Source organism: Saimiri boliviensis, chromosome 6, assembly GCF_048565385.1.
Source record: "Saimiri boliviensis isolate mSaiBol1 chromosome 6, mSaiBol1.pri, whole genome shotgun sequence".
NCBI classification, from domain to species: Eukaryota; Metazoa; Chordata; class Mammalia; order Primates; family Cebidae; genus Saimiri; species Saimiri boliviensis.
The window spans coordinates 41,172,617-41,199,338 of NC_133454.1; the positions used below are offsets into that span (position 1 = coordinate 41,172,617).

Sequence of the window (26,722 nt, forward strand, 5' to 3'; positions counted from 1 at the left end):
TCTGTGGAGTCTGTGGTGATATCCCCTTTATCGTTTTTTATTGTATCAATTTGGTTATTCTCTCTTTTCTTTTTTATTAATCTGGCTAGTGGTCTGTCTATTTTGTTGATCTTTTCAAAAAACCAGCTCCTGGATTTATTGATTTTTTGAAGAGTTTTTTGTGTCTCTATTTCCTTCAGTTCTGCTCTGATCTTAGTTATTTCCTGTCTTCTGCTAGGTTTTGAGTTTTTTTGATCTTGCTCCTCTAGCTCTTTCAATTTTGATGATAGCGTGTCAATTTTAGATCTCTCCTTTCTTCTCATGTGGGCACTCATTGCTATATATTTTCCTCTAGAGACTGCTTTAAATGTGTCCCAGAGATTCTGGTATGTTGTGTCTTCGTTCTCATTGGTTTCGAAGTACATCTTTATTTCTGCCTTCATTTCATTGTTTATCCAGTCAACATTCAAGAGCAAGTTGTTCAGTTTCCATGAAGCTGTGCGGTTCTGAGTTAGTTTCTGCATTTTGAGTTCTAACTCGATTGCACTATGGTCTGAGAGACTCTTTGTTTTGATTTCTGTTCTTTTGCACTTGTTAAGGAGTGATTTATTGCCAATTATGTGGTCAATTTTAGAGTAGGTGTGATGTGGTGCTGAGAAGAATGTATATTCTGTGGATTTGGGGTGGAGAGTTCTGTAAATGTCTATTAGGTTTGCTTGCTCCAGGTCTGAGTTCAGGTCCTGGATATCCTTGTTGATTTTCTGTCTGGTTCATCTGTCTAATATTGACAATGGGGTGTTAAAGTCTCCCACTATTATTGTGTGGGAGTCTAAGTCTCTTTGTAAGTCATTAAGAACTTGCCTTATGTATCTGGGTGCTCCTGTATTGGGTGCATATATATTTAGGATCGTTAGCTCTTCTTGTTGCAGTGATCCTTTTACCATTATGTAATGTCCTTCTTTGTCTCTTGCAAGGCTGGCGGACCCCACCCCGCCCCCTCGCGGGGACGGTGGGGGGTGCCGGGGGCCTCCCACTTATTCTACACCTCTCATGTCTCTTCACCCTGCCAGACTAGAGTCAAGCTCAACAGGGTCTTCTTTCCCTGCTGATTCCGCCAAGCCCGTTCCCTTGGCTGTGGTTTCGCTGAATAGTAGGTAGGGACATTCAAGAGCAAGTTGTTCAGTTTCCATGAAGCTGTGCGGTTCTGAGTTAGTGGGATAGTGGGAATCTCGTTCATCCATTCATGCGTGTCACTAATTAGATGACGAGGCATTTGGCTACCTTAAGAGAGTCATAGTTACTCCCGCCGTTTACCCGCGCTTCATTGAATTTCTTCACTTTGACATTCAGAGCACTGGGCAGAAATCACATCGCGTCAACACCCGCCGTGGGCTTTCGTGAGATAAATTCTTGAATAGATTAATGAGTTCTAAAATTGAGGCAGTAATAAACAGCCTGTCAGAGCCAGTTGGATTTACAGCTAAATTCTACCAGAGGTGCAAAGAGGAGCTGGTTTCATTTCTTCTGAAACTGTTCTGAACAATCAAAAAGGAGAGACTCCTCCCTAATTAAATTGATGAGGCCAGGATCATTCTGATACAAAAACCTGGCAAAGCTACAACAAAACAAGAAAACTTCAGGCCTATATCCCTAACAAACATCCATGCAAAAGTCCTCAATAAAATACTGGCACACCAAATCCAGCAGCACATCAAAAATCTTATCCACCACAATCAATTTGGCTTCATCCCCAGGATGCTAGGCTGGTTCAATATATGCAAATGAATAAAGGTAATTCATCACATAAGCAGAACTAAAGACAAAAGCCACATGATTATCTCAATAAATGCAGAAAATACCTTCAATAAAAGTTAACATCCCTTCATGTTAAAAATATCAATAACCTAGAATTGAAGGAATGTCTCAAAATAATAATGACATACTGAATGGGCAAAAGATTAAAGCATTCCCCTTGAAAATCAGCACAGGACAAGGATGCCCTTTCTCACTATTCCTATTCCATATAGTATTGGAACTTCTGGTCATGGCAATCAGGTAAGATAAATAAATAGTATTAAAATGGAAAGAGAAGATGTCAAACTGTCTCTGTAGAAGACATGATCTCATATCTAGAAAACCCCATTGTCTCATACCAAAAGCTTCTTAAGCTGATAGGCAACTTCAGCAAAGCCTCAAGATACAAAATCAGTGTCAAAAAATCACAAGCATTCCTATATATCAACAACAGACAAGCAGACAGCTAAATCACATATGAACTCCCTTTCCAATTGCTACAAAAGGAATAAAATACCTAGGAAAACAGCAAGTAAGGGAAGTGAAGAAACTCTTCAAGGAGATATACAAACCACTGCTCAAGGAAATCAGAGGGAATACAAACAAATGGTAAAACATTTTATGTTCATGAATAGGAAGAATCAGTATTATGAAAATGGTCATACTGAACAAAGAAATTTATGGATTTAATGCTATTTTCATCAAACTACAATTGACATTCTTCACAGAATTAGAAAAAAACTATTTTAAAATTTATATGGAAACAAAAAAGAGCTTGTATAGCCAGAACAATTCTAAGCAAAAAGAACAAAGCTGGAGGTATCATAGTACATGACTTCAAACTATGCTACAAGGCTACAATACCCAAAACAGCATAGTACTGGTACAAAAACAGGAACATAGACCAATGGAACAGAATAGAGAATTCAGAAATAAGATTGCATATGTACAACCATCTTGTCGTTGACAAACCTAACAAAAACAAGCAATAGGGAAAGGATTTCCTATTCAATAAATGGTGTTGGGAGAACAGGCTAGATATATGCAGAAAATTGAACCTAGACCCCTTACTTACACCTTATACAAAAAAATAAACTCAAGATGGATTAAAAACTTAAATGTAAAACCAAAAACTATAAAAACTCTAGAAGAAAATCTAGGCAATACCATTTAGGACATAGGTATGGGCAAAGATTTCATGACAAAAATGTCAAAAGCAATTGCAACAAAAGCAAATATTGACAATTGGAATCTAATTAAACTAAAGAGCTTCTGCAGAGCAAAATAAACTATCATCAGAGCAAACTTCCTACAGAGTGGAAGAAAATTTTACAACCTATTCATCTGACTAAGGTCTAATATCCAGAGTCTACAAAGAACTTAAGCAAATTTACAAGAAAGAAACAAACACCACCATTAGAAAGTGGGCAAAGGACATGAACAGACACTCCTCAAAAGAAGACATTTATGCAGCCAACAAACATATTTTAAAAAAGCTAAACATCACTGATTACTAGAGAAATGGAAATCAAAACCACAATAAAATATCTCATGCCAATCAGAATGGCAATTATCAAAAAGGCAAGAAACAATAGATGTGGTGAGGCTGCAAAGAAAAAGGAACACTTTTACCCTGTTGGTGGGAATGAAAATCAATTCAATCCTTGTTGAAGGTGGTGTGATGATTCCTCAAAGACCTACAACCAGAAATACCATTTGGCCTAGCAATCTCATTACTGGGTCTATACTCAACGGAATATAAATTATTTTATTATAAAGACACATGCACACACGTTTATTGTGGCCTGTTCACAATAGCAAATACATGAAATCAATGCAAATGCCCATCAGTGATAACTGGATAAAGAAAATGTGGTACATATACACCATGGAATACTATGCATCCATTAAAAGGAATAAGAGCATGTCCTTTGCAGGGACATGTATGGAGCTGAAAGCCATTTTTCTTGGCAAACTAATATAAGAACAGAAAACCAAACACCACACATTCTCACTTATGAATGGGAGCTAAATGATGAGAACACATGGACACAGTGAGGGGAACAACAGACACTAGGGTCTGTTGTTGGTGAGATGGGGAGTGGGAGGGAGAGCATCAGGAAAAGTAGCTAATGCTGGGCTTACTTAAGTGATGGATCCATAGGTGAAGTAAACCACCATGGCACATGTTTACCTATGTAACAAACCTGCATATCTTGCATTTCTGCACATTTACCACAGAATTTTAAAATAAAATGAAACATAAAGTAAAATATAGAGCTACCAAGGTGTAAAGATGTAGAAAGGGTGATGTATATGGACTGACTAGATTGACTGAAATATTTTAGTGTGAAAGAAAATAAAAACAAAATGAAGCATCCTGATCATTTGATCTTGCATATGGTTTGGATGGACCACCCTTTACAACACTGAATTTCCTTTCTAAGAAAGGGTATATAAACAGGAGATTATTGCATTTAAATGAACATTTGAATACAACACCTTCTACTGTCAAATAATATTACTTTGCATCTAAATGTAACAGAAAAAATTATAATAGGCCACCATATTTAAGAAGATTTAGCTTAAAAACATATATATACAAAATTACATTATAGTTTATTGTAAAAATAACATAAAAATGAACTTTGGACTTCATCACAACATGCCATTATAAATTGCATCTAAGTAAGTGCAAACATCTGCCAGTGATGTAAGCAAAGTCTGTTGTGAGAAGATTCATGTTACACCATCAGAGCATAATATTTAATGTTAATTAGAGACATAAATTTGTTAAAGTTTTGCTTCTTTTCAATTCTCAGAGGTAGTAATTGCATAGTGAAAGTTGAATAATTCTAATTTGTAGTTTTGCAAATTAGGAGCTGTCATATGTATTTTTATTAAAAATTTATTTGAAATTTAGTAAAATGACACTTTTTTAGTAATAATTAATATTAACATACAAACACACACACACGCACACACACACACACACACACACACACACACGCACCCCACCATGCTGAATAAAGAGAAAGATAATAGAGTATAAGTCCCAGAGAATGTCATTCATAATTTTCTTTTGGTAGGTGGATATTAACAAAAGGGTTCCAATGCCATATTTTAAATAAGAAACTGAGGTGAGGAAAACCCAGCAAGAAAAGTAGGGATAGTATTGCAGAGCTTGAGTTAAGTCAAGGGAACAATGGAAGAACTCAAAATGTTCATCTGGAAGCACCTGACTGCAATAAAATCCTAGGAATTAATTAAATCATAATAAAGGATCATGTTACTAGAACCATTGGTCACACCTTCAGATTATTCTAGCACAAAGAAGCACACCTCACAGGAATATAGCACAATAAGTCACCTAGAAAACAAATTTTGTGTATCAGTAAAACGAGATGCCATAATCAGGACCAAAATCATAGTCATCTACCATTAGCAATGTAATCATCAGCTAGTTTGACATTAGAGTCATAAAATATGCAATACAGAGAAAGCAAGGTTATGAATAAAGACTTTCTTGTTTGGACTTTCACGCCTATAAAAATATAAAATAGCAATAACACTGGCAGAGAAATAGATAAACCAAACTATGTGGATCCTTCTCTAAACCATGCACAAAACTGTTATTTTTAACATTTATTCTTGAAAGTAGTAAATCCTCTTTCTTGAAAAGTACTCCTGGCTTTCTGAAGATCTTCTATTCCTCTTCCAGAGAAATATCAAATATATTTATTTTCAGTAAGTTTCACTTTACTAAAATAAATTATAAAAATTTTAATTATCATGAAGGAATTTGGGTTTTATTATGCCAAATCAAGATCAGTAAATAAATAAACAGGCAATGTGCAAAAAATCATTAATGATCAGTAAGCGTGCATTCTTCTTATACATCTAGTCAAAGGTTTTTTTGCTGGTGGGGGATTAGGAAGACTTATTATGCTTGGACTTCTTGCTGTTATTGTTAACACATATCAATAAATAAATAGAAACTATTAGACAGCTGTTTAATGGACTGTGGGGAATCAGTTGAAACATTTATTTATTTTGACATAATTTCTGGTATCTTTTCTTGAGAACAATAGCAATCCATTTGTATTAATTTTACCATGTTTATGTACATTTTTAATAGAGAAAGCATATTTTCTGTCATAATAGGAAAAATTATACTTATCCTCATTTTATCCCTGATAAAATGTTGACATCAAACTTCACAGAGACTTAAAAAATATTTTTAAATAAGGACAAGAAGCTAAAGGAAAACATAGATAAATAAATAAAACAAGAAAAATCAATGAATAAAAAATGAGAATATCAATAAATATAAAAATCAATTTTTTACAAGGGCCAAATGAAAATTCTGACGCTAAAACTACAAGCAATACAAAAATGTACTAACAGACCTCAGCAGATGATTTTAGCACAAAGGAGAAAGAATAAGCACACCTGAAAATATTACTGTTAAGATTATTAAATTTGAAGAGCATGAAGAAAACATGAAGAAAAGTGAACAAACCTTAAGTGACATGTAGGACACCATCAAGCAGACAAACACATAGATTATTGAGTACCAGTGAAAGAAGAGGAACAAAAAGGCAGAAACAGTATTTCAAAGAATAATGGCTGAAAATATTTTAACCTTCATTAAAGATATGCATCTACAAATACAAGAAGCTCAATTAATTTTAAGTTTAAAACCCTTAAAAGAGACACACACTGAAACAAATTATAATCAAACTGTTAAAAGTCAAAGGCAAAGTCTCCAAAGCAGCAAAGAAATGTAATTAATGATGCATTTGAGAGATCCAGTGTATAATCAATAGCCAATTTTTCTTCAGAAATCACGAATGCTAAAAAACAGTGGAATGACAAAGTGCTAAAAGAAAACTATCAAAGAAGAATTTTACATCTGGCAAACTGTCCTTCAAAAATAAGAAGACTTTAAAACATTTCCAAAAACCAAAGGCTGAGTGTGTTTATTAGTACTAGATCTGCCCTACAAGAAATGCTAAAGGAATTCATTAAGAACAAAATAAAAAAGACAATAAGCAGTAATTCAAAATTGTATGAACAAGTAACTTCAGTAATGATAAAGATGCAGTCAAATATAAAAGCCAAAGTAATACCATATTTTGTTTATAATTTTACTTTTTATTTGCCATAGGAATTAAAAGATAAATGAATAGAAATTATAAACATATTATTGGTCATACAACATATAATTATATAATCTATCACAATGACAACATAAAGAGAGACCAGGAGATGAAGCTGTAAAGGACCAGATTTTTTTATATATTATTCAAGTTAAGTTTGTATCAATTTGGACTAGATGTTATAAATTTAGTATGTTAACTATAATCCAAGTAGCAGTCATAAAAATATATTAATAAATATACAAAAATAAATGAAAAGAGAATCAAAATGTGTCACTACAAATAATTCAATTAAACACAAAACAGTAATACAGAGAAGATAAACAAAAAGTTATTAGACATGTAGATAACAATCAGCAAAATGGCAGAAGTAAGTCCTCCCTTTTCATGTGAATGCTTACCAAAGTGTGACCTCAGCAGAGGAGGATTTTAAAAATAAAGTGAAAATGATAACCCCTTCAGTGGATACAAGCCAGTCTCCTGTTCCAACCACTCCTGTCATTGCCCAATTACTCCAGAACAAAACGGCAGTGGTGGCAAGGATGGAGACTACACATGAGATCAGCAACATGGACTTACACTCACTTAACTCACCCTAGTTACAGCCACTGCCGAAAGCTTAATACGCGAGAAGCTGAATTCAACAATGAGTCTCCAAAATCACAACATTTTCTAGGGTGATCAGCCAGCTACCTGGTGGCTGGTTACATTAAACCATTTTTATTATGGAAGGAAAAGTGTGTTGTACTTACTGGAAATGACTCTGGGTATGGATTTGCCTTCCCTGCAAACAGTGCATATGACAAAACCTACATTGGTGAATTTATAGAACATCTTATTCACTGTCATCGTACTCTACACAACATAGCTTTGATCAAGTAACTCACTTCACAGCAAATGAAATGAAACAATGGTCATGGAGTTCACTGGTGTTATATGTTGCCCATCAACCTAAAACAGTTGACTTGATAGAATAGTGGAATGGCCTATTTATTGAACAACAATTACAGTACCAGCTGGATGTAAATACCTTGAATGGCTATGGCAAGTTTCTCCAGAAAGCCATATAATATTCTAAAATAGCATCCAATATATCAGGATTCACAATCAAGAAAGTCAAAAGATTATAGAATGGTAGAATATATTTGCAAATTATTTGTCTATTAAGGGTTTAATATTCAGAACACATTAAGAGCTCATAAAACTCAACAAGAAAAAGGCAACTCAATCAAAAAATCAGCAAAAAACTTAGACATTTCTCCAAAGAAGATACACTAATGTAACAAAATCCCATTAAAATACTTCACATTATTAGGCACTAGGAAAATGCAAATTAAAACCATAATGATATACCACTTCACACTTGCTACGATATCAAAAAATAAAAATTAAGAAGTGTTGTCAAGGTAATGGAGAAATTGGAAACCTCATACATTTCAGGTTGGAATATTAAATGGCACAGCTGCTGGAACAATTTGGTGGTTCCTCAAAATGATAACCATAAAATTACCATATGATCAACTTCTAGATATTTACCTTAAAAATTGAATACAGGGATTCAAATCATTGAACAATGATGACCATTACCAAATTATCCACAACAGCCAATAGATTAAAAACAAAGTGTCCATTAACAAAGGAATGGACTTATTTTTATTTTTTTTTAGAGAGAGAATATGGCTATGTTGCTCAGGCTGGAATGCAATACCTGTTCACAGACATGATGCCAGACTGATCAGCACAGGAGTTTTGACCTACTCCATTTCTGTCCTGGGCCCATTCATTCTTCCTTAGGCAATCTGGCGGTCCCTTGCTCCTGAGAGGTCACCATATTGATGCCAAACTTAGTTCAGACACTCAATCGGCATAGTGCACTACAGCCCAGAACTTCTGGGATTAAGTGATCCTCCTGCTTCAGCTTCCCATGTAGCTGAGACTATAGAACGTGCCATCTATAGCAGGCTGGATTTTTAAATTACTACGTTCATGCAATGAATTATTACTTAGCAGTAGTAAGAAGCGAAGCACTGATACATGCCACAACATGAATGAGCCTTGAAAAAATTATGCTTAGCGAAATAAACCAGACACAAGAGACCTCTTAGTTTATGATCTGTTTATATAAAATGTCCAGAATAGATAAATCTGTCAAAAGAAACAATAGCTCAATGGATGCCAGAGGCTGTGGGACATGGGAATCAGAAATAACTGTGAATGGGTAATGAGTTTCTTCTGGATTGCTGAAAATATTCTGAAATTTATAATTGTGGTTCCACAATTTGTGAATATACTAAAACCCACTGAACTGTACACTTTAAAATGATGAACTTATTTGGTTTTCTACTTCTATTTGAGCAAATTTTACAATTAATTACTTTACATAAAATTATCCCTTTTGCCTTTTCCTTTTGTTTATTGTGCCTATTTTTATTTATTTTTATTATTTTTTTTATTATACTTTGGGCTCTGGGGTACATGTGCAAATCCTGCATCCTGCAGGATTGTTGCATAAGTACATACATGCAACATCCCCCCCAGCACCACCCCACATCGCCTACATGAGGCATTTCTCCTGGTGTTATCCCTCTCCATCCACCCAGCCCCCTGCTGTCCCTCCCCTCCTGTCCCCATCCCCTCCACCTCCCCACCTAGCCCATTGAGTGTTGTTCCCTTCCCTGTGCCCAACTGTTCTCATTGTTCATCACCCGCCTATGAGTGAAAACATTCGGTGTTTGGTTTTCTGTTCTTGTGTCATTTAGAAAATGATGGTTTCTAAATTCATCCATGCCTCTACAAAGGACATGAACTCATCGTTTTTTATGGCTGCATAGTATTTCATGGTGTATATGTGCCACATTTTCTTTGTTCAGTCTATCATTGATGGGCATTTGGGTTGATTCCAGGTCTTTGCTACCATAAACAGCAATGCAAGAACATACGTGTGTCTTTTTTTCATCATCACCAGTGTCATTTGGCTATTAATCTTTTCAGAGTACTAATTTTAGCTTACATAGCCATTTCTACACATGTTCATCACTAATTTTTGTCTGTTCTATTCATTGTATTTATATACGTTTTTCTTGTTATTTTCATCATGTTTTAGCTCTATTTGACCATTTGGCATATTTCTTTTCAATGGTTTGTTTTGTTTTCCCTTTACAATGACTGAATTGGACACCTGCAATGTCCTTCTAGTGACAACTTAGTCTTTCATTATAGTGTTTAATTCATCTATACTCAGTATATTTTTGCTGTCTTAATATGACAATTTTTGAAAATACTTTAAAATACCTCATAATTTTGAAATTGTTAATTTTTATTGCTTGATTCACATGTTTATAAATTTTGTATTATCGCAATGGAGTATTTTGTGTAATTTCTCTTTTTGTCCTAATATTTTTACTTTAATATTTATATTTGTGAAATTAAATTTATGATACTGCTTCATTTTGGTTAGTGTAATTTTTTCTTTTTCTTTAAGTATTTCTAAAATTTCTCATTATCTGTATCATCTAACAAAATAGGACCAGAACTTTAATTACATTTCATTATATATCCTTCTATTTTATATGACACAGTGGCTAACATTTTATTTATAGGTTTCCCAAAAAACAACCTTGATTTAATTATTTCTATTTTATAACCAAAAGAGTCAAAGGAAGATTTATTCTATCAAGATATTTTCTTATAATCCAGGGTCTTTATTAATATTTGTATTTCCCCCCTCCTTATTTCTTTACATTTTTACTTACTGAAATACTTGTTTTATTATTTATTTTGTAGTAACTGAGCGAGTTAGAAGGAATGCGCCACACACTGAGTTCCAAATTAAGAGTTCTTTTACAGCCAGCGACTGAGAGACGGTTAATGCTCAAAGTTCTCTGGGCCCCGAGGAAGGGGCTTGATTATCTCTTATACCTTGATTTAGGTAGGGGAGGGGGTACCTAGCTGAAGAGGAATTTTACAGAAGCGGAAAAGCAGGTTAGAGGAAGGGGCTGTGGTCACAGGTATTTTCCATACGATTACCAAGAAGGGCGGGGGTGGAGGGCGGGGGGCGATGGGGGCAGTGATCAGGCTCCTGCTATACAATGACCAAAGGGAAAAATTTTTCTTACAATAGCAAGGGGGGTATGCCAAGCAGGATGCGGTTACAATGGTTACAAGTGTTCAGAACAGTATGCTTCAGTGCTTCTAAGTGCAGCACGACCCAGTTATGCACTCAGAGGGGTGTGGTAGGGAAGGGGAAGCTAGGCTGGAGTTTACAGCTAAGATGGAGTCAGTAATGCTAGCTCAGGGTAGGTTATTACAATTTCAGGAAAGATAACTGTGTAGAAACTGACTTAGTTTGTGAAGCTGTTTAAATGTGTTATTCTGTTCTCAGTTTTAAAAATGATGGATTGTCAATTACACCAAATGTGTAGATATTCTGCACCAAGCAATTCTGAGTGTCTTACAATTTAATTCAATCTGACACAAGCTACCTGGAATTATAACAGGATGGACCTCACAAAGGGACTTAATCCTGTAAGATTGAGGCCAATTGCAAATAGTGATATCTTAGGCTACCTACACTTCTTAATTAGTCTATGAATTGGGGGTTCCCATGAACCCATGCTTAGGTTCAATAATTTCAAAAAGCAGCTGACAGAAATCAGAGAAACACTTTACTTACTATTACTGGTTTATTATAAAAGATACGGATGAACAGCAAGATCAGGAGGTATATAAGGTAAGATCCAGAAGGGTCCTGAATTCAGGACACTTCTGTCCTAGTGGAGTTTGGTGGAGCCACCCTCCTAGCATGTGTGTGTGTTCACCAACCTGGAAGCTCCCCTAACCCCCTTGTTAGTGTTTTCATAGATGTTCCATTGCATAAGCATTATTGATTAAATAATTGATAATGACTCAATCTCCAATCCCTGTCTTCTCCCCAGATGTTAAAGGGTGGGTCAGGCAGTGCCGATTCTCTAATCATGCCTTGTTCTTTCCAATTGTAAAGCTGTCTAGTGACTCGTAACCGCCAGTCATCTCACTAGCATACCAAAGGTACTCATTATTCTGAAGATTTCAAGGTTCTTAGAAGTTCTTACATCAGGAACCAAGGATTGAGACCTAATATTATAACAAAAGATGCTTCTATAACTTTATTATTTAGAAAATTACAAGTGTTTCAGAAGCTCTGTGTTAGAAACTGAGGGCAGAGACCAAATACATGTTTTAGTATATCACAATCTTTTAGGCAATTACTATTGCTAATGAGATATTGTTGCTGTCAAGATAATTAACGTTCCATTGTGAATAATTTGCCATTCTTTGATCAGTTGGTTTAATTTTTTTCTTTTATGTATTTGATATCACGTGGTTTTACCATATGTTTACATAAACTTATGTGGATAGTTTTACTTTTCCAATTTGGCACTTTAAATAAAACTATATAGAAATTATTTGGTCTTTATTTCAGGAAAATTCTGTCATATTTTTAAAGATAGAATCTCCCTCATGCTTTCTAATATATTTGTTTTGTTTCTGTAAAGATAAGCTTTGACATTTTTATCTTAAATGGAATGTTTTAGCATCTTTTTTATTATATCAACCTCCATATGGTGGTATATTGTTTTATGGGTGAATTCTTAGATTATTTTGAAATAATTATTTATTTTTGGAAAGTCTAGAATTTATCTTGTCTCTTTTTTTCTATTTTAATAAAAGTTTTAAATTTCTATTATTTATAAATAGTTATCTTAATCTTCAACTACTCTTTATTATTGTATTCATTTTTCTTTGTAGTAATTTATTGATTTTTATGGATATTTTTCTTCCCTTTATCTTTATAATACAGTTGTATGTGCTTTTTATAGTTTGTTTTTTATATTTTCTTGATTGTATGAAGATTGAAGATGGGAAAATCTTATGTTGAGTGAATTGGCTTTCTTAATTAGTTAATGCTTTTTGTAGTTTGACATTCTTGTTAGTAGAAGAAGGAATTTATGGAAAATTTTTTTGTTCTTTTTATTCTGCCTTTGTAATCTCTTTTTCTTCATTCCGTTTGTTCTGATTGATAGATTCTGATTACTTGTCTCTGGTGCATATGACTATAGCATTCAGAATCAAGTCATGTATTGGCAGTTCCTGTACATTGATGTCTCAGCCTAGGTCCTGGTTGCTTGGCTATTTCTGATTAATCTTGTCCTCCTGAGCAATAACTCAATACAAGTCACAACCCTATCCATTTTCATAGATTAGGTTCTGGTCACTCTACAATTTATTAGGTGATTTCATTCTATTTTCCTTTAAAGTTTCAATTCCTGGATACCTCTTCTGCTTTCCTCCCCAGAGAACTTCATCTCATCAACTTTAACCCCTTCTTAACTTGAGTTTTCTGTTCTATCTATGAAACAGAAAGATGTTCAACTTGTTTTTGAATGGTTCAAAGACTTTTAAAACATTTTTGATAATTCCTAATTTTGAAGAAGAGTAAATGCCACCTAGCATGTGAACTTATGCTTCCATATAAATCAGATGTTTAATACTGTATTTTCTAACCAGGTAACAACAGTATTCCAAGAGGTTAGCAATAAGACCTTTTCAGAAAATCCACTGTTAATTACACATGCACACACAAAAAGGAAAAAAGAACATGAGATTCTGAGTCAAAATAGTTTTTATTCTGTTTCTATTGTTCATGTATTTGCTTATTTTTTCATCAGGGACACACCTTAATTTATATTGGCCAGAATATAAATTCTGCAGATATTAATTTCAGTATTATTTGTATGTGACTGTTTTCTTTCATAAGTGTAAAATGTTTAATTTTTATTTTGTTTTCCTTATTTTGCTACATATATTGAATATTTCACATGTAGTTATATTGATTAACAAATCAAATAAATTTTATCATAGTAAAAATAAAATAGCATATTCTAGATCTGCTTTTTTATAAGCTATTGCTAACATAGCAATTATAGTAAGCAATAATTTATTCCAAATAATTGTGAATAGCACCGATTTAATGGTTTTTCTTGAATGATTCTAGAAGGATTTTCTGTTATTTTGCTTACTACTTCTAGTGAGCTTATATTTTTCTATACATTAAAACAATTACTTTAACAACATTTAGTCTGCATTCCTATATTGTGCCTCAATGTGGTTCTCAAATATTTTGGCAGATCCAGAAAATATCACATACAGTCTTAGAGTTTGTCCAAGATACATCATTACTTCAATATTGTTGAGGACTTTTTCTAGAGGCAAATTCAACCAATTTATCATATACATATATATATATATATATATATATATATATATATATATATATGTGCAATGCTACAATGCTCCTAGATATTCAGCCAAAATTCTGGCTTGTATTTTTTTCTTTATCAGTCATGTAAGCATGAATATTTTCAACTTTACTTTACTTTATTTTCAAGCTTTAAGATAACTGTGTATATCTGAAAATAGTTATCTTTTTCAGTTCTACACGTAGTGTATCCACTTCTTAGAAGACACAGTGAGATATTTATAAATTTCAACTTCGTTTCTTTCTTGTTTATTGACTTGGCTGTACTATTTTTGTAAAGTCTGTTTCTCATTCAAAGTGAAGCCATAGATGTTCTCAGAGGGCATAGCCTCAGGCAGAGGAAATCACCTTAGAATAGCAGTGGTTTTAGCAGAATTCTAGTGGACTATCTCCCTGCTCTCTCTCTGTTAAGCTGTCTGCCTCTGCATATATCACACGCAGATTTTAGTCTCTACTAGTGACAGGCTGATTGGTCTATTGATTTTCATGATACCCTAAAGTATAAATTGCTCCCACAATCTGATTTAATTAAACCAAGACCCATTGCAGAGCTAGTTTTTGAGGCAAGTCTTTGTGGTTTGTTCTAAACACAGGAGGAATATTGTTAGTTGTCTCTTCATCTGATTCTCTCTGGTAAAGCTTTTTGTCTATGTTTTAGCATGTTGCTCATAGTTGCTTATCACCAAAATTGCCTTTGTTTCTGAAAAACTCTCAGCTTGAACTTCTCAACAGTCAGTTACCAATTAAGTTAGTTGCTTTAGAGAGAGGTTTGGAGTTGCTTTATAGAGAGCTCTTTACCATGACAAAACATTTAAACTTCTGCTCTAGAGTGAGAGCAAGGAGAGTGGTGTAGTTTTTCCAGAGTGACAGAGACACACCAGCTCCTCTTTAGCCTAAGTCCTGCCCAGTGCCCCTGGGTAGGGTGTCTTCGAGGACCAGGAGGGCAGAGCAAATTAGGAAAAACTTTCAGAACCAGTGTCTACAGGAACCTACAAGGACCAACGTGTTGGGATGGGGATATAACATTGATAGGGGAGGTAACTGCTCATCTTCTCAGGTTGCCTCCCCCACATGTATCTTCCACTGTATGAGGGAGCTGGAGAAGAAATGATTATTTACTCAATATTTTTGGCTTGCCGCGAGGAGGAGTGAGCCTCCACCCTACTAGTCAGGGCTCAGTGGACGAAGAAAAACTCAAACTTTTAGCTTCAAATGCTAGGAATTTAGCATCAGCAACTTAGTGCTCAGAGGTATGAGAAAAGCTGGCAACCTACCTCTTCTGGTGAGAGAGCATATGCTTTAACTGGGAGATGAGGAGAGAGAGATCCTCATTTTCTTGTCCCTACTCACTCAGATTGGAGAGTCTGAAAAAAAAGAAAAGAAAGAAAAGAAATGTTGAGTTAGGGAGAGAAAAGGAGAAAGCAAGCAGCGGCTAAGGGCCACAGGAAAAAAAAATGTTTTTTTTTAATTTGCTATGAAGCAAATTCCAAAGACTTCTATAAAATAATTTCTTCAATATGATCATTTTCTAGGGAGAAGGTTTATAAAACTTACCATGCTACCATTCTAGACGTCATATCTTTTCTAATTATTTCTTTTAAATATTACATATTCTCTAAATTTATTATGCATTTGATTAATATTAGTTTAAATTTTCCATCTCAGACAGGAATTATTTCTGTCATTAAATTATTTTTAACCTTCATATGAATTTGTTCATTATGGATAAAATTTTAAGACGATACATAATAAATTCAGAAATGTTTATTTTTTCCTAGTATATGCTATGCTAGTAGAGATCAAAATATGTACAACATTATGTGGGATTACATGTAGATACAAGATATCATTCTTTTAAGAATATACTAATGTTCTGTTTTCTAATGTGTTTGTCTCGGTTGAATACGGCTGATTTTTTTTTAGTTAGCTTTGTTCTTCAGTTCTATAATTAAATATGAACTGTTTTGTCTCCAGTTGGATTCGTGGTCTTTTAATAGAGTATCAAATGTTTCTAGCCATAGATAACTGAACTGGAAAAATTAAATATAAAGCATAATAGTAGAAGCAAAATACATTGCATTTTAAGTTAGTATTTATTATTATATTATTATTATTATACTTTAAGTTCTGGGGTACTTGTGCAGAATGTGCAGGTTTGTGATATAGGTATACATGTGCCATGGTGATTTGCCATCAGCCTGTCATCTACATTAGGTATTTCTCCTTATGTTGTCCCTTTCCTATCTCCCCACCCCCTGACAGGCCCAGGTGTGTGATGTTCTCCTCTCTGTGTCCATGTGTTCTCATTGTTCAGCTCCCACTTATGAGTAAGAACGTGCGCCGGGCGCGGTGGCTCAAGCCTGTAATCCCAGCACTTTGGGAGGCCGAGGCGGGTGGATCACGAGGTCAAGAGATGGAGACCATCCTGGTCAACATGGTGAAATCTCGTCTCTACTAAAAATACAAAAAATTAGCTGGGCATAGTGGCACGTGCCTGTAATCCCAGCTACTCAGGAGGCTGAGGCAGGAGAATTGCCTGAACTCAGGAGGCGGAGGTTGCGGTGAGCCGAGATAGCACCATTGCACTCCAGCCTGGGGTAACAAGAGCGAAACTCCGTCTCAAAAAAAAAAAAAAAAAAAAAAAGAACATGCAATGTTGGTTTTCTGTTCTTGTGTTAGTTTGCTGAGAATGATAGTTTCCAGATTTATTCATGTCCCTGCAAAGGACATGAACTCATCTTTTTATGGCTGCATAAGTAGTCCATGGCGTATATGTGACACATTTTCTTTATCCAGTCTATTATTGATGGGCATTTGTGTTGGTTTCAAGTCTTTGTTATTGTGAACAGTGCCACAAAAAACAAACATGTACATGTATCTTTATAATAGAATGATTTATAATCCTTTGATTTTATGGTTTTAGTGCTTACATTTAAGTCTTTAATTTATCTTGATTTAATTTTTGTATGAGGTATAAGGAAGGGGTCCAGTTTCAGTTTTCTGTTTATGCTAGTCAGTTTTCCCAACACCATTTATTAAATAGGGAATCCTTTCCCCATTGCTTGTTTTTGTCAGATTTATCAAAGATCAGATGGTTGTAGACATGTGGCATTGTTTCTGAGGCCTCTGTTCTGTTCCATTGGCCTATATATTTTGGGACCAGTACCATGCTGTTTTTGTTACTTTAGCCTTGTAGCATAGTTTGAACCCATATCAACAATATATACATTCTTCTCAGCACCACATCACATTCATTCTAAGTTAGTATTTAAAAGCTAGTTACTATATTTTCTTTTTTACACATTTTAAAAATGATTCAAAATAAAATACTGAAATTTCTGCTATGTAACCCAAAGTAATTCTATATTATTAAACTGAATCAGATGTTTTGATAGAAACATTCTTATAATGCCAGAAAGATGTGAATATTTTCATAGAATTTGCTAATTTTCTGAATATATTTTTTTATCTTTCTAATAGATCAGAGTTACATTTGTTTCTTCTGAGATGTGAAATTGATAGAAATAATTGCCTTTTTTATATTCTTATTATATTGATCATAATTAAATGTTCATTTAGTAAAGACTAAGACAGTCCAGGAATTTTATCTGAACTATTAAAGTTCTGCATTTGATTAGAATAATTTTATTGTTGCCCTTATGTTATTTCATAGCCTTTTAGTGTGGGTGTGGCATGTTGTGGCAGACCACATATGTGGAGTGTAAAGCAGTTGCCCTTCTGTCTAGCTCTGAAGACAATGCTGTTAACAGGAAACTGCAATATATTATATCTAACTTTCAAAGATACTCTTTAATACAGTCACTCTGCAGATAAGAAATTGCCAATAAAAAAGGTTGTAAGTCATGGTTTCCTTTTTTTCTGAAATATCTAAAATTGAAATTTTGGGACTATATCTTGTAGTTTTGTTGCTCAGTAATTTTATGTTATTCATGAACACACTCAAAGTAATTAATGAGCAGAAGGCCTGGGTTACAGATGCTGAAGACAAATTTGTAGGAGAGTTTACTTCTGGAGCTTCTGTTAAGAGTCAGGTTCAATTGAGATGATGAGAGGTGGGCAATATTTCTTTGTTATCCTTAATTAAAGTAACAAGAACAAATTTCTGGAAAACAATTATATGTCCATGGAGGAGTTAGTAGTGAGCAGAGGTTTCAATTGTATTCAGTACCACTATAGGAAGCTGGTATTCAGCATTCAAAGTGGTTCAAGAACCTCATCTAAAAGAGGGAGGTCAGTGGAAGAAGCCAAAGCTATTCTCAATATTTCTGAATAACAAATTTCTTAGCAACTGAATCAGTGGAACCCCAAAGGGATTTGCTAAGACTTATAGAGGAGCTATGCTCCACATTCTACATCCTTAATAACCATATCTCTAATAATGTAAAATTATTGCTGACACTTCTTTTTCAAATTCCTGATTATCTCATCATCTTCTCCCTTTTTTATTTCCCATCAGCTTTTATCAGCTTCTACTAAACCACATCATTTGCTTATTATTCAGGAGGTCTGTTGTTTGTTACATGTTACTCCTTGCAAGAACATTAGTCCAATGACAACATGAACCTTTGTCTGTTTTAAGTATTATACTTGTAGGACCTAAAGTATTTAGCCCAGAGAAAGTGCCCAATGCATATTTGCTGAGTTACACATCATTGAATCATTCCTGAAAAGGAGATGATGAAATTAAAGTACTATATGGAAATTTCAGTTGGGTTCTGTAACTTTTTTTTTAATGCAGGGCAACATGGGTCTCGGTGTGAATAAAGCATGTGTACAGAGATAGTTCCAGAGAAATACAAAATATAAGTATATAAATATATATATACTCAATATACATCCATATATGTCTATAGCAGTAGCTTCAGGCATAAACCCAAAAGGTAAAGTCTAAAAGGAAAACTAAATTAAGAAGTTGAGTTCAATTGGAGAAGACCAATGGCATTTCAGATTATGTTCCAGTCTGTAACAAGGGACAGCAGCCAGAAAAGCTGATGGAAACTTCCAGTATTACCTGGGTATATGCTATTAAATATATCCATATTAAACCTACAAAAAAATAAACCCTTTAATTCACTCAGTGAATATAAGTACTCCAATAACTTCTAAAACTTCATCTATACAAAGGATCACAATTTTGATCTTTTACATCTTACTTTTCATTAAGACTCCATTTACAAATTCTCAAAGTTTTCTTTAAATTTTTCTGTTGCTACTTTATATTCACTAGTATGAAGTTAATGCCAACAAACAAATTGCCATTATGAAAGTTTCTATTTTAATCACTGATCCCTAAATATCATAAAATCTGTAGCTAATTGAGCCAATTTTTTTTTGTAGCCTCCCATTTTAAATTTTAAGTAAGCCCTGTTAGTCCTTTCCGTGTTTTTAAATAAAGACAAGGGTTCTACTATTACAATTATTAGTTCATTTATTGAATTATTTATACATTTGATTATTTATTTACCTACTTACTAAGTATATCTATATAATGTATTTAATTAAGTTATTTAATAAAATATAAGAATACCTACTGCAATCAGGACACTCTACTGGACACTGTGGCTCCAGCAGTTGAACCAGTAAAAACTTTTTCTTTGTATTCTATTTGGAGAGGCAGAAATAAGTAACCTAAAAATAATAATATAATTTTGGTTCATGATATTAAGAAATATAATATGGGGTGTGTGCATGTGTGGGAGTGTGCATATAATTGATGATATTGTCAAAGATTATGTCAAGGTTTTTAAAGTACTAAGTATTCCATCCTATGATTAATTTATAATCACAATGAACTCTCTTTATGATGCCAAATGTTGAGAGAAGGCCTTTTCTGTAGACCAGAAGAATTGAGACATAAGTAAGTGTTGCTCTTTGCCAAAAGCTCCCTCATTGCCTAAAAATGAACCATATTCTCATGTAATCATAAGAATCTGAGCAATAGAGTAGAGCTCTGGGACAAAAAGCCATAAGAAATACGTATATACATTTTAGTTAACAATCTCAAGAAAAAAGTGTTTGAGAGTTTGTTAATGCTGTGTATTCTATACTACAGAGAGAAGGCAGGCTACTTTCTGGTTTGTTTATATGAAAAATACTTGCCTATTACATAGGACTTCAAGCGATGCTAATATATTTTGTTCATTTCAATAGAATATGCTTTCTTTCCATAATGGTTCTTTCAAGCTCACTTATTTTCTTTTGTATACTGTGTTTAAAGCTGCAGGTTGAGAATTCGATTATTAATGATTGCCCAGTTTATACGATCTGAAGAGAAACCAGAGTATGATTGCCCAGTTTAAAACCAAACTTTAAAGCTGTGCTTTGGAGCAGTCATTACTGTTGTGCAACCTATCTGTTGATAAACTATAAGGAAACACAAGTTTCTGTGCTAAATGGTCTTTTTGCATGGGTGACTATGTATTCAAATATAGGGAAAGAATATAACATCCTTGCCAGGACTGTTTTAAGTATAGATAAACTATTTTATGTATAAAGATAAGTGACCAACCTAATGACTTGGACATAAGATAAAGGTGTCTTTATTTTGAAAATTCTCAGAAAACTAGACTTTAGTGAGCGCAGAATGCTATTAATTTATTAATGTGCATGAAGAACAGGTACACACTGCACATGGTATATTTATTCTAGAGATTCAATCCAAGAAAAAATAATTAATGAGATTTTTTTTTTTTTTTTTTTGAGACGGAGTTTCGCTCTTGTTACCCAGGCTGGAGTGCAATGGCGCGATCTCGGCTCACCGCAACCTCCGCCTCCTGGGCTCAGGCAATTCTCCTGCCTCAGCCTCCTGAGTAGCTGGGATTACAGGCACGCGCCACGACGCCCAGCTAGTTTTTTGTATTTTTAGTAGAGACGGGGTTTCACCATGTTGACCAGGATGGTCTCGATCTCTCGACCTCGTGATCCACCCGCCTCGGCCTCCCAAAGTGCTGGGATTACAGGCTTGAGCCACTGCACCCGGCCTGAGATCTTAAAGAGAATTGCAAGAAGCTAGATCTTGAAGTCCTCAAATCAATTTATGACAACTATAATTCAAGGAAGCATCTTAAGTAAAGAAGGAATAGGATGAATGAAACTCATACGTCTCAATCAATAAATAACATATCTTTACGTCAGGAAATTGTCTTAAAAATGTTTCTTAAATAGATTAATACTCTTTGCTATAAGAAATAAATAAAAGCAAAGTAAAGAAAATCCTTTGACATAATTCTTATTCTCTAAAGACATATTTAAAATGTACTGCAAAGTATGATTAAACAGTTAAATTTAATAGAGTATAAGTTTTTGCTCCCATAAAATAATTTTTCTTTGCTTGCATTGATTCACTAACACCTTATTGAGTGAAATGCATGTTTTGTGGGGCGTTTTTCATAGTCTTATTGATTTCTGGAAAGCTGAGAGGATGGAAGCATAGAAATGGATTTTACTTTTTTTTATTAGAAAGCCAATTATGATCAAACTTAAAGCTCAGAAGTAATCTCTGCTTATAAACTACACCCCTTTAAAAACATTTTTTCTATGAAGCCAAAAGAAGCTAATTAGATTTTAAGATTTATTAATGGGATGAAAGAAAGTTGATGGTCTCTTCCTGCTCTGGGCTAGTTGGATCAAAACTACAGAAATGTACTCAAATCTCAGTGATAAAGTTTAAAGAAGACAAAGATAAATTTCAAATGCATTAAGAATAGTGTGACTGAAAAACTGAGGAGATTCAATGTCAGGTAAATGGAAATCGGTGTATTTTGTTGTTTGGTTTGTGTTTGTTTTTCTTTGTTTTTGTATGATTAGGATCTATACATTTGGAAGACAGCTATGTAAAAGAGAGATTAGACCTCACATGTGAATGTAATCTATAAGGAAACTGATTTAAATCAACAGAAGAAAGAATATTTTCACTACTTTGAAAACTGGACTGACCAAAAATCAGAGAATATAACTTTTATAATGAGATGTGCTAAAGCTGTAAGTCCAATTATAAAGAGATATAGAGAGAACTCTAGGAGAAATAAGTATTAGATTAAAATCTAAATTGTATAAATTTTAAGTTCACTGAAACCAGGTTCTGTTAAATCATTAAAGCTTATGTATATTTCTTTATGGTAAATTTTATACTAAATTTATGGTAAATTCCTGAAAAATCACCACCAGTCCTTATTTTTAAATTAAATGGTTTCTATTTTCATAAAACATTCCTGAAAAAGCACCACCAGTCCTTATTTTAAAATCAAATGGTTTCCGATTTCATAAACAAATTATGAATTATTTTATTATTTAAAAAATTTAGATAAACAATAAAAATAAAGAAAAAACAATATTCCAATCTCTCTGCTTGCATAACATCAGTATCCTGCTATGTTAATAATAATATTATTATTAAAATTAATAATAATAAATAAAATAGTATATTTATTTTACATTGTTAATAATCATTTTGGAAATATAGTGCATTTTGGATTTAATATATCAAATAGTTTTATTGCTATATTACAACATGGTTTAATGGTGTTAATAATTTTGTGATTTTAATAATTTATCAATCACTTCCTTGTTGCTGCATATTTACAGTAAATCGGAAAATTCATATTACAAATAATACTAAGACTTTAAAACTAACACATGTAGATTCTCCTGAATATTGGATTACATCTGTACAATGGCTTCCCAGAAGGATTCTTTCTAAGTCACACAGCATGGAGAGTTTAAGGCTCATCATGTAGAATGCCAAATTGCTTCCAAAAGTGCTACACCTTTTTATTTAACCTTCAATTTGATTTTAATTTCAGAAATGTATTAGCTACCTTTCTGATATGGTTTTTGTAAATGCTATTAACACTTGCAATATGAGTCATTCTTATTCCGCTGTCTTTTCAAATGTAATACATTCTGTAATCTTTCCTTCCAAATGGGCATATTCAAGAGAAAGTATGGGAATTGAAAGCTAAGTAAAACATAGCTGGCTTTCGTAAAGGTGAATGTGGTAGTGAGAATCATATATTGCTCTCATCCTATATGATGGTCTAGATTTCATGCTTATTGTCTCACCATAGTTTTCTCACGTCCTCAGTCTACTTCCCCATCTTTCCTACTTCTAGGGGTTTAGGCATTTTCCTGAGTCTCCTGCCTGGGAGGTATTTTATCTCTGTATCATTTTGTTATTGTTAAATTATCACAGAAATAACCAACTCTCAGGTTGGATTTCTTGATTGATGATGAAAATGACAGCAACATTCATAATAATAAATAATAATCTATGCCCAATTAATGTTTTGCAAAAAACATGTAAATTATCAAATTTTATCTTATCACAACTCTATATGCTACCACAATCCACTTTAACAGAAGACATGGAATCTCAAAGGAAGACATGGAATCTCATGGTTTTGCTAAGGTAACACCACTTACAAGAGCTAGAATTAGGATTTGAATCCCCATCTGTCTTATCCGAAAGTTATGTTCTTTACAAAATTCTTTCTGCTTTAAAAATTATACATATGATAAGAAAATTAAACACAGACAGGCCTAAAGAGTAATTTTTAAAAATTATTTATTGTCTAACTTTATTAGCTATAGGTGTCAAGTTTAGCAAAACTTTCTTTTTTCAGAATTACTTTTACTTGGTCTAAAGGTCTAAAGTAGGAGTGCTCTTAAAAAATATTATTTTCATTAGTAATCTCCTATTGCAAGTCAAAATATTCTTTCTAAGTTACTTAAATTACACTTTTTCCCCTCTTTCTACAGCTTCTACTTCTAATTCAGTTACCCTGCCTACTTCAAAGTAGATGACCCACTTTCACCCTCAACTCACACTGTGTTTTCTCCCAACTTTTCATGGAAACTGGAGTGTCACGTTGTCTTACTGTAATTAGAGAGTATAGTTTTATTATTACTATTTTGCCTAGTAATCATCTCATAAAAATTTGCAGTTGCTGAGCATAGACAAAAATAATATTTAGGGTTTCAAATTCAAGAAACAAAAGAAGATTCCTCAAAAAAAGTGATTGGAAGATTTTTCTATTATACTGATTTGGAATTACATAACTATAGTGCAAAATTATGTCAAGAAAGACATATTACACTTCCCAAAGGGCTTATATTGCAGTGTGTGGAAGGTTAAGCATCAAAAAAATGGTTGTATAAATGAAAAAATAAAAGTTAAAGTTAATAATAAAGACATTTGCTTGATGACTCATCAAAATTACTCCAACACTGAAATATTGCCAAATTTCTTAGGCACAGAATTAGGAAGTTTAGGCATTTTAAGAATATGGTCTCACCTGAGTGATTAGATAGGTATATAGTGATTCTGGGAGCAAAAGTATCAGTTTTTAATCTCTCTCTCTTTTTCTCTTCCTCTCCCTTAAAAAAAAAAAGCTAAATAAACATGCAAGGTCACTCTTTTTTCAGCACTAGAATATGATCAACGCAAGACAGCAATATCTGAAAGAAGAAACGCTCAATAGGTGAAGCCCTTGAATATCTCTGCACTTTGTCTGAGAACAGTTTCCAAAACAAAGCACAGTGAGATGGAGACGAGAGTGGGGTGGTCATATTCAATGAAGAGGCAAAAATCAGAGGTCTTTTTAACAAATTGTCTCATATCAATTAGATATTCATAGGCAAAATAAACCAAAATAGATTCCATTTGTACTTTTCACCACATATAAAAAATAATTCAAAGTAGATCACAGGTCAAAATTCAAAACCTAAAACTTTGAAACATCTATAAAAATACAGGGGAAAACAATTGTAGTCTTAAGGTAGTAAAGATTCCTCAGATGTGACACTAAATGTGTGATAGATGAAAAAACAAACTGTTAAGTGGAATTTCATAAAATTAGTAACCTCTGCTCTTCAAAAGACCATGCTGAAGATGAAAAGATAAGCTATATACTGGGAGAAAATGTTTGCAAATAGTACATCTGACAAAAGAATTGAGTCTACAGTATATAAATGGCTTTCAAACTCAATGGAAAATAGAAGCACAATTTAAAAAATAAGAAAATATTTAAACAGACATTTCACCAAATAAGATATGTGGCTGGCAAATAAAAATATGAAGAAATACTCAATATCATTTGTCTTTAGGGAAATTTAAATTAAGGCTACAATGAGGTATCACTATACAACTATTTGAAAGATTAGAATTAAAAATACCAAACATACAGAGTTTCCGAAAACGATATGGAAAACTGGAACTTTCATACACTGATGAAAATGTAAAATGATACAACAATTTTGGAAAAGAGTGTTGTAGTTTCTTAAATTGTTAAACATACACCTAACCGTATCAACAAAATAATTACTCAATAAAAATTGACCCAAAGATCACATAAATGTTAAATTTAATGAACAAAATCTTCAAAGCAACTACTACAAATATGTTCAAATAAATAAAAAAATATATATTCAAAGTATTATAGCAATCTTTTATCATAATCAATAAATGGAATGTCATCAAACAAAAAAATAAACTATAAAAAGTCTCCAAACAAATATGCAATTTTTCCAAAATTAATTCAATCGTGGTGTTACTAGGGCATCTGAGAGTTCAGCATTCCAGCACTTTTAGTGAATTAAATAATAAAAATTAGGAGCAGGTCCTTGCTTGCCTGCCCTAGCTTTTTGCACAAAAGTCTTTTTCCCTGTAATGTAATTATAAAATGCTGATGTATCGTTTGTTTGTAAAGCAGAAAGAGATAACTTCAGGTTCACAAAAAGGTTTTGCAGAAGGAATGAATGCCTTGAAGGACTTTGCGACCAGCTGCTGACTCACAGAAATCTGATTGCTCAAGGTGTTATCTGAGACTGATGAAATATAGAATTTTCCTTTGATACCCTGAAACCTCCCCTCCCTTACTCCCTGGCCACATGAAAACTCCCTGCTTCTTCTATTTGTTAAGGCTGATTTGAGAGATCTTGCCCTATTGTCTTCTCAGTCTGGCAAAATCAAATAAACCTTTCTCTACTCCAAACATCTGTTTGTCAGTGTTCTGCATCAGCTGCACATGGGTACACAAATCTGAATTTGGCCTTCAATGACAGTAGCTTGAAGATATCAGAAAATAAATGTCAGTGAAATCAAAGACAGATAAATAGAAATTACCCCTTCTGAAAAATAGAGAGAATAGCATTAAAGAATAACAAAACCTCAGGAATTTGTGAGAAAATATTAAATGGATTAATTTAAGTATATTGAACACCCAGAAAGGGAAAGAGAAAGAAAGAAAGAATAAAGAAGAAAAGAAAGAAAGAAAAAAAACAAGAAAAAAGAAAGAGGAATGAGGAGAGGGAAGGAAAGAAGGACGGAACAAAGGAATGAAGAAAGGAAAGAAAGAAAAAGAAGGAAGGAAGGAAGAGAGAGGGAGGAAGGGAAGGAGGAAGGGAAAGAGGGAGGGAAAGAGGGAGGGAGGGAGAAAGGAAGAAAGGAAGGAATATATTAAAAAATAAAGAA

At 33.6% G+C, this 26,722-nt stretch overlaps 1 protein-coding gene across 1 annotated transcript in view; it reads right to left on the minus strand.

The window, feature by feature from the left end:
- LOC141584941 (uncharacterized) overlaps positions 1–26,722 on the minus strand; it is a 410,771-nt gene that overhangs the window by 145,603 nt on the left and 238,446 nt on the right. Inside the window, exon 5 of the mRNA XM_074401915.1 lies at positions 15,507–15,596. The gene's annotated coding sequence lies outside the window, so the exon portion shown is untranslated. The remainder of the gene's footprint in view (positions 1–15,506; positions 15,597–26,722) is intronic.